At 36.7% G+C, this 8940-nt stretch overlaps 1 non-coding gene across 1 annotated transcript; it reads right to left on the bottom strand.

Annotated features, from left to right (window-relative positions):
- Positions 1-206: 206 nt before the first annotated feature.
- Positions 207-313, bottom strand: LOC122730205. Its single transcript, XR_006353414.1, has one exon. It is a non-coding gene; the product is annotated as a U6 spliceosomal RNA (small nuclear RNA).
- Between the last annotated feature and the right edge of the window lie 8627 nt (positions 314-8940).

The raw sequence follows: 8940 nt of genomic DNA, 5'->3' as shown, positions 1-8940 counted from the left end.
GAGAACCTTAACTTTTCACTAAGACCAAAACCACTTAATTTGAACTTCCTCTTTTCCCATTATCCTCATCTTAAAACCCCTTAATGTCATCTTCTATTCTCTTTTCCTTTTGCCCAGTCTTTGACAAAAAAGTAGCCTTCCACCTTGCTCAGGTCAATCCTTTGTTAACTATATGTGTGTCAGCTCAGGGGAAGCTTCATCCTTGACTTATTCTGGAATGCCTCACAAATTTACATGTCATCCTTGCCCCGGGCCCATGTTAATCTTCTCTGTATTGTTCCACTTTTAGTATATGTGCTGCTGAACTGAGCACCCTTGACTTATTCTGGGCCTTCTGCATACTCCAAGTACAGTGTTTGTTTTTGGGAGATATGGCAACTCAACAAGGCAGGTTAAGTTGGTTTCAGGGCAACACAATACCCTCTAAATGTATACTTGACCCCATTTTCTCCCATCAACAGATTGTATCCTTTCCCTTTTTCTTAAACCATCAACTTCTCCCCAGATAATTGTTCTTTCTCCATTGCCTTCAAACATGCCCAACTCTTGCCCATCCTTGAGTAAACCTTCATAAGACTCTACCACTTTGTCAGCCTATTGTCCTATATCTCTTCTCCTTTTCTCAAACAAACTCCATTTCTATCAGCCCTCAGCTATTGGCAGTCTGGCTTCCAACCTCATCATTCAACTGAAACTGTCCTCTCCAAAGTTACCAATGATTTCTTAAGTGCCAATGGTGGTGTTCTCTTCTTGGTCCTCATCCCTCTCATTTCCCTCCTTTATGTATTTTTGTGACATTACTCTCTCGTGATTCTCCTCCTACCTCACTCCTATTTCTTTTCTTTTCTTTTCTTTTCTTTTCTTTTCTTTTCTTAGTAAGGCAATTGGGGTTAAGTGACTTGCCCAGGGTCACACAGCTAGTAAGTGTTAAGTGTCTGAGGCCGGATTTGAACTCAGGTACTCCTGACTCCAGGGCCAGTGCTCTATCCACTGCACCACCTAGCTGCCCCACTCCTATTTCTTTTGCTAGATCTTCCATGCCATGCCCTGCAACTGTGGGTATCCCCTTGGGCTCTTTCCTAGGCTCTATCATCTTCTCACTCTTTACTCTTTCTTGGTAACCTCATAAGATTCCATATGTTTAACTATCATCTCTATGTATATGACATAGATCTTTATATCCAGTCTTGATATCTCTCCTGAACTTGAGCTTACATCATCAAATGCCTACTAGACATTTCAAGTTGTATGTTGCAGAAACATATAAATTCACCATATGCAGAACCAAACTCATGATCTTTCCCCAAAAATCTTCTCTTCCAAACTACCCTATTTCTGTCAAAGTGCTACCATCATTCCACCTGCCCAGAGATAGGAAGATCTGAGTTCAAATCTGACTTCAGATATTACCACAGTAAGCCTGAGCAAGTCATTTAAACTGTGTCTGTCTTAGTTTCCTTTGATCTTTAATATGGGGATAATAATGGCACCTCCCTCTTTAGGGTTATTGTGAAAATCAAATGAAATATTTGTAATGTGTTTATTATAGGACCTTGCATAGAGTGAGTGTTTAATAAATGATTGTTCCATTCTTCTTCCTTCCAGTTTTCCATGTTCATAATGTATCATTGTCCTCACTTTCCCTCACCTCCCACATCCAATCAAATTACTAAATCTTGTCAAATCTGACACCCAAGTTCAGGCTCTACCCACCTAGATCATTTCAATAGGGTCATCATTGTTTTCCCTAGCTCATCTCTCTCTCCCCATTCCAGTCCATCCTCTACATCACTGCCAATAAAATATTCCTTAAAAGCAGATCTGACCACATGACTCCCCTACTCCATCAACTTCAGTGAATTCCAGTTTCCTCTAAAATAAAATATGGATTTCTCTGTTTATCTTTTAAAGCCCTTCTCAGTAAGACCCCAAAGGCTCTTTCTAACTTCATGGTATATAACTCCCCTTCTTTCACTCTGATCCAACCAAACTGGTCTTCTTCCTATTCTTCATACATGACACTTCCTTGCCCATCTCTTTGCCTCTGCACTGGCTATCCAATATGCCTCATTTAGTTGGGACTTTAAGGAAGCCAGAGAGGTCAGCAGTCAGGGAGAAGGGGGGAGAAAATTCTGAGCATATACTTGGTGCCTCCCTCATTGGAATGTGAGCTCCTTATGAATGGCGATTGTTTCGTTCTTAATATTTTTACCCTCAAGTCTCTAGCACAGTGCCTGACAGGTCCTTAATAAATATTTACTTGATGATTGATTTATATTATAAACAGGATTTATGCATTGGATAGTGATTGGACTATATGACCTTCGGATTGCCTTCCCATCTTGCTCTGCTCTGCTTCCATGAATATATCAGCCACAAGTAGAGGCCCTAAGATAAAAGTTAACTGTTGGCATGTCCTACTTATCATTTTGGGAATCTTTCTTTTTGTATTCCAAAATATGGCTGCCTGTAAACCAGTCTTTCCTCCATGTCCCAAATTAGCTTGTCTTGAACTCACCCAATCAACATTTCTTCCTTCTTTTCATACAGTTCCCTTAGTTTCAAAACTTCTCTGTTCACTGCATGAGCACAACACTGATATTTTTCTAGCTTGGACTTTTTTTGAAGGCATCTGGGGACATCTCCAGTTAGCATATCATTAGGGTGATTTTTTTTTTCAGTGGCTAACCAAGCTGTCTTGGCTGCTTACTGCTGCCAAACATTAAGACTCTTTGACACTGCTCACCACCCCCATCCATATTTATTTATTTATATGGAATATTTAAACATTTCATTGTGTACAAGAAGCCTGTTGAAAAGCCCCAGGAAGTGGGTCAGTGGTGAGATTAAGGGGGTTTTGCTTGTAGAATGCACAATTTTAGGAAATATTTCTGGGACTAGATTTTGGAAGTCATAGTTACTTTAAAATGTATTTCTGCCTTTAAAAAATAGCATAACTATCCACATGAATTGCATCTGAGAATGGATAGAAATGAAATCATAGACTCAAAGACTCCTTTATTGTCAGAATGGATCTTATCAAGCATTGAATCATATCTATACCATATCTAAAACTAGCAATTTGGCACTTGGGTCAAGCAGCATCCTCCCACCACTGGGTCCTAAAAGTCCAGGTACAAAGGATTCAGGGCCTCCATGTGACAAAAATGTTATTTTTATTTAGTGAGAACACATGTAATAATAGAAATCTAAAATTAATTCAGTAGCACTTTTTAAAGAATTTGTACTCTATTCAATGCAAAATTATTTGAAAAATAGCAATGCATATATGTGCAAGACATTATTCTAGCTTGTTAAACTGAGTTACATTGCATATTTTGTAGGAGCCAAATGAAATTCAAAAGGTTGATGTATGTATTCATGGACCCCTTGCTGTAACTTTTTATAGCTCCCTAGGAGTCCAGAGGCCATATCTAAAACATTTTTGAATAATCATCAGCGCCCTCACTTTTTACAAATGAAAAAACTGAGTCATTGAAAATTAAAATAGCCTGAGTCATAAAAAAGTATATAGTGATGGAACTTTGTGTCTGTCAAGTCTGTCCTCTGCTTCCTTGTCCAGCCTTTGGAATGTCATATTCCAAGGTCCCATGACCATGACACCTCTTACTTGAGACTCATCCCTCTTTCCCATCACCATAAGATTATTCATTTGCACTGCCTTTCTTGAGAACCCATATCAGGATCAATAGTGGAAGTGGTACCTTCCAAGTAGCTCCAGTGTATCCTGTATTCTGTCTCTCCTCATTTCTATCCCCTCACTCTGAATTAAGGGAATTTGGCTAATGGACCGGAATTCCTAGTTATGTCCAGGAAGAACTAGGGTCTTGATTTCCATTGTGCTCTTTCCACCAATCCCAGTGAAGGGTCTGAGTCATAGCCATTCCTATTTCATATTCAAACATTTCTGTTGGCAGTTAATTCTTCCCTTAGCTCAGAAGGTATTTACTATTTAGAATATCCATGTCTGGTTGCCAGTGTTTTCAATGATATTTTGTTTAGACTTGAAGAAAGAGGAAATTAAAAGAGAAGCATTGAATCTAACTTCAGAACATTTCTGTACTAGTTAATCAGGGGCAGAGTTTTTCACACATTTTTCATCAAACTTGTGACAGCAGAACTGACTTATGACTGGGTCATTGATTGCTTGATTTTTATCATGCTGAGAAGCCTTGGAAATATTTCGTTGTATTGATTAAGGACTCAGCATTTCTGTACAACATAGATTGTTTATATTTCTGGCAGACTCCCAGAATAATGGTGTGATAGTCTTGAGATAATCTAACAATCACATTTTCTAAATTAAGTCAGGTATTGATTTTTATTTTTATTAAATTTTCCATCCAATGGGGCTGAGAAAGAAGTCTCCCCAATCATTTCTCCCCCGAGGGAGCACAGTTTACAATGTCACTGCTTGTTTCCTGAAAGCCTCCCTCCTCCTTATTCTTCTCCAGTCTGGAAACAGAACCTAGTTTCTATCCTAGGCTCAGCAGAACGTGACTAAAATTAAATGGACCTGTACTGTCTGAAATGCTAGGAAAGGATCTTAAAAATAATCTGGTTCCACAAAGAAAACTTGCATGAAATGACTCCCATGTTTAGATTTAGTCTGGATTCATTAGGTACTTTGCTGCCTTAACTTCGGAGAACCTGGAAGGACATTTTTTTTTCCTTCCAATTAAAAAAAAAATATGAACAAGAAAATTGATAAAAAGAAATTTAATCTATGACATTGGTCAGATAAAGAGGATCATGTATGAAATTAGTGAGTATATTAAATACAGTTTAAAATACGTATGTGTGGGGGTATATAATTTGATATTAGCAATATTGTCTTGCTTGACTATTTCGCCTTCTTAATTTCCTTTTTCTTTCTTCAGTGTTATTGTTATCACATTTTTTTTTTTGGTGGGGCAATGAGGGTTAAGTGACTTGACCAGGGTCACACTGCTAGTAAGTGTTAAGTGTCTGAGGCCAGATTTGAACTCAGGTACTCCTGACTCCAGGGCCAGTGCTCTATCCACTGTGCCACCTAGCTGCCCCTTCAGTGTTGTTTTTAAATATTTAATTGGCACTTTTCTTTTTTTTTTGTATCACTCTCCCTAAATCTTTACATTGCTTCTTGACTCACTTCCACATAATTAAAAACCCTCCTTCATAACAAATATTTAGTCAGGAAAAAAATAAGTTTACATTGTATTTGGCTATGTATGATAATATGCATGACATTCCATACCTATAATCTATCACCTTTCCACCAAGAGATAGGAATCATATTTCTTTATCAGTCTTCTAGAGTTTATAATTGGTCATCACACTGATCAAAGTTCTTAGATCATTCAAATTTATTATGGGTTACAATATCTTTTTTAGTGAGGCAATTGGGGTTAAGTGACTTGCCCAGGGTCACACAGCTAGTAAAGTGTTAAATGTCTGAGACCGAATTTGAACTCAGGTCCTCCTGACTCCAGGGCCAGTACTCTATGCACTGAGTCACCTAGCTGCCCTGGGTTACAATATTTTAATCACAGTAGAAATAGTTCTCTTGATTCTGACTCCTTCACTCTGCATCATCTCATACAAGCCTTTCTAGATTTCTCTGGAATCCATCACTTTCATAATTTTCTCTGGTAAAGTAATACTCTCATTATATTCATTAATGATAATGTACCAGTCATTCCCTAATTTATGAGCACCTCCTAATTTTCCAGTTCTTCTCTTTTCCTCTTTCTTTGATTTCTTTGGGGTATTTGCCTACCAGTGATATTACTGGGTCAAAGGATAAAGACAATTTAGTGTCTTTGGGGTTATAGTTCAGAATTGCTTTCCATAATGGCTAAACTAATTCATTGTTCCACTAAATGTGCATTAGATTGTTGTTGTTGTTCAGTCATTTTCAGTTGTGTCCTACTTTTCATGACCCCATTTGGGGTTTTCTTGGCAAAGATACTTGAGAGGTTTGCTACTTCCTTCTTCAGCTCATTTTACAGTTGAGGAAACAGAGGGAAACAGTATTAAGTGACTTGACCAGGTCACACAGCTAGTAAATGTCTTAGGCCAAATTTGAATTCAGGTTTTCCTGATTCTAGGCCCCGTGCCCTTGTCTTCCCAAAGGCCTTCCAATAATTGTCATTTGCCTTTATTTAGCCATTCTTGACAATCTAATAAGTGTGAAATGTAACATCAGAGTTGTTCTAATTTTCATTTCTCCTATCAATAGTGATTTAGAACATTTTTTTCACATGGTTGTTGATAGTTAGAATACTTTCCCATGAGAACCACCTATTAATATCCTTTAACCATTTGTCTAATTGTTCATGTTCCAATTGTATGCATTCCCTCTATATCACATCTTTATTAGAGAAATTTGCTGCAAAGATATTCCCCCCAGGACCCCATCCTCAAAACCTTCCACGAAGAAAGGCCTAGATCCTACCCCATTTGGAGGAGGAATATAGATGGAGACCTATTCCAACCTCCATCTTGGTGATCTAGAAATCTTTGAGGTTTATACTGGGTTGAGTCAGAAGTGTGTTTGAACAGACACACTTTTGGGGCCCATTGGGCAAGGCACAGTACCCTCCTCCCCCAATTCTACTCCTGCTTCTTAACCAGCTGCACTTTAATCCTGAGGGAGGGTATGGAAGGAATGGAAATCTCAAGAAGGGTTGAAGCTATTTTCTAAGAAAGGGGGTGGGAGTAGACACAATCTGCACCCTGGAAATGCCCCCAGTTTCCCCAAGATCTTCCCAGGGACTGCCTTTTTCCAGGGAAATGTTTGCCTTATCCATATAAACACCCTCTTCCACCCCCCTCCCCAACCCTCATGACACGTGGCTGGAACTTGTAACCAGTAGCCAATCTTCCTTCCAAGGTTTTTCCTAAATAAATAAGTTGAATGTCAAAATGAAAAAAAAAGAGAGAGAGAGAGATTCCCCCCAGGGAATTATTTGTTTTATAATGCTAATAGCATTGGTTTTGTTTGTGGAAAAACTTTCATTTTATGTAATCAAAATTGGCAATTTTAATTTTTGTGATCATCTCTATCCTTTGTTTAGCAAAGAACTTTCCCTATTCATTCTTATCAAAACTATCACCTATTCTCCTCTAAGTTTTTTCCAGGATATGACCCTTTATATGTATCCATGTGAAGATTAATGTAAACAGTGTCTGAAATCTTGATAGAAGCCTAATTTCTCCCAAACTCTTTTTCAATTTTCCTAGAAGATTTTGTCAAATAGTTAGTCCTCATCCTAGTATTTTGCTTACTTTAGTTTGCAGAACACTATGCTAGAAATTCAATTACTACTGCGTGTTTTGTGTCTGTTTTATTGATCAATTCTTCTATTTTTTAACTGGTAGTAAATTGCTACATTGTAGTTTAATTTGAGATCTTGTACTGCTAGGCCTTCACTTTTTTTTTTCACCATTTCCTTTGAGATTCTCAATCCTTTGCTTCTCCAGGTGAATTTTGTTATTATTATGTATAGTTTTCTGCATAATATTGTTATCCAAATTTTTTCTGCTATTATCTTATTTCATCTTCATTTCTTGTGAGTTCTTTTTAAATTTTTAAAAAAATGATAATGATTTGGCTTTTCTTTCTTTTTACCAGAGTAACTAATGCCCTATCAATTGTATTAGGTTTTGTTTTGTTTTGTTTTGGGGGGGCTCCTAGTTTCTTTCATCAATTGAATAGTTTATTTTTTTTTTTCGCAGGGCAATGAGGGTTAAGTGACTTGCCCAGGGTCACACAGCTAGTAAGTGTCAAGTATCTGAGGCCAGACTTGAACTCAGGTCTTCTTGAATCAAGGGCCAGTGTTTTATCCACTGCACCACCTAGCTGCCCCCTATTTTCTATCTTATATCTTTTTTTATTTTCAGAATTCCTATTTTTGTGTTAAGCTTTGTACATGTGTTGTGTTGCTCTTTTCCAAGTTGCATACACCAATTCATTGATGTGTTTTCTCCCTTCTTTTCTTGATGAAAGTGCTTAAAGAAATAAAATTTCTCCTAACAGCTGTTTCAGCCACATTCTAAAAGTTTGGGTATATTGTGTCATTGTAATCTCTTTCTTTGAAAAAATCAACTATTGTTTCTATGATGTGAAATTTGAGTCACCAATTTAAATCATAATCCCAATATCATTAATCACTTCATCAAATTTTTAATTCTTTCTTCAAATGTCCTTTGTTTATTATACATTTTATTATATTATGGTAAGTATAAAGGATGTGTTTGGTATTTCTGCTTTACTTTTTAATGAAGCTTTTATGCCTTAGCACATGATCAATTTTTGTAAAGGTTGGATAAGTCACTAAGAAATATGTGTATTCTTTCCTATTTCTTTTCCATAATTACTATACTTTTTAATTTTTCTAAAATTCTATTCAAGATTCTCATTTTCCTCCTTATTTATCACTTTATTAGAGTTTCCTAGTTCTAAAAGTTCCTTGGCTATCATAGTTTTGCTATTTTTCTCTGTAATTTATTTAACTTTTTTTTCCCAAAGAGATGTATGCCACTTGGTGCATGTATATGTACACCATGCATATAAATACATATGTATTTAAATAATATTATTTCATTATAATGCCTTTATGCATAATATGGTGCCCATGATTATATCCTTTAATGATATTTGGCTCTTTCATTATCTGAATTCATGACTGATAACCCTCTTTCTTTACATAATAAATTCTCCACCAGCTTCCCAATTTTAATCTTATTAAATCTTAATATTTCAAGTATATTTTTCCTAAACCATATTTCTAAATTCTTATTTCCAGTCCAGATTGCTACTTTTCTTCATTTTGCGTGTGAATTCATACCATTCACATTCATAATTATGACTGCTAATTGCACATTTTCTTTCAGCTTACTTCTTATGTTGTTTCCCTCTTTTATTCCCCGCTCTTT

The sequence above is a fragment of the Dromiciops gliroides genome, chromosome 5 (genome assembly GCF_019393635.1).
Source record: "Dromiciops gliroides isolate mDroGli1 chromosome 5, mDroGli1.pri, whole genome shotgun sequence".
In the NCBI taxonomy this organism is placed as follows: domain Eukaryota; kingdom Metazoa; phylum Chordata; class Mammalia; order Microbiotheria; family Microbiotheriidae; genus Dromiciops; species Dromiciops gliroides.
This window is presented reverse-complemented; position numbering and strand designations above follow the sequence as displayed.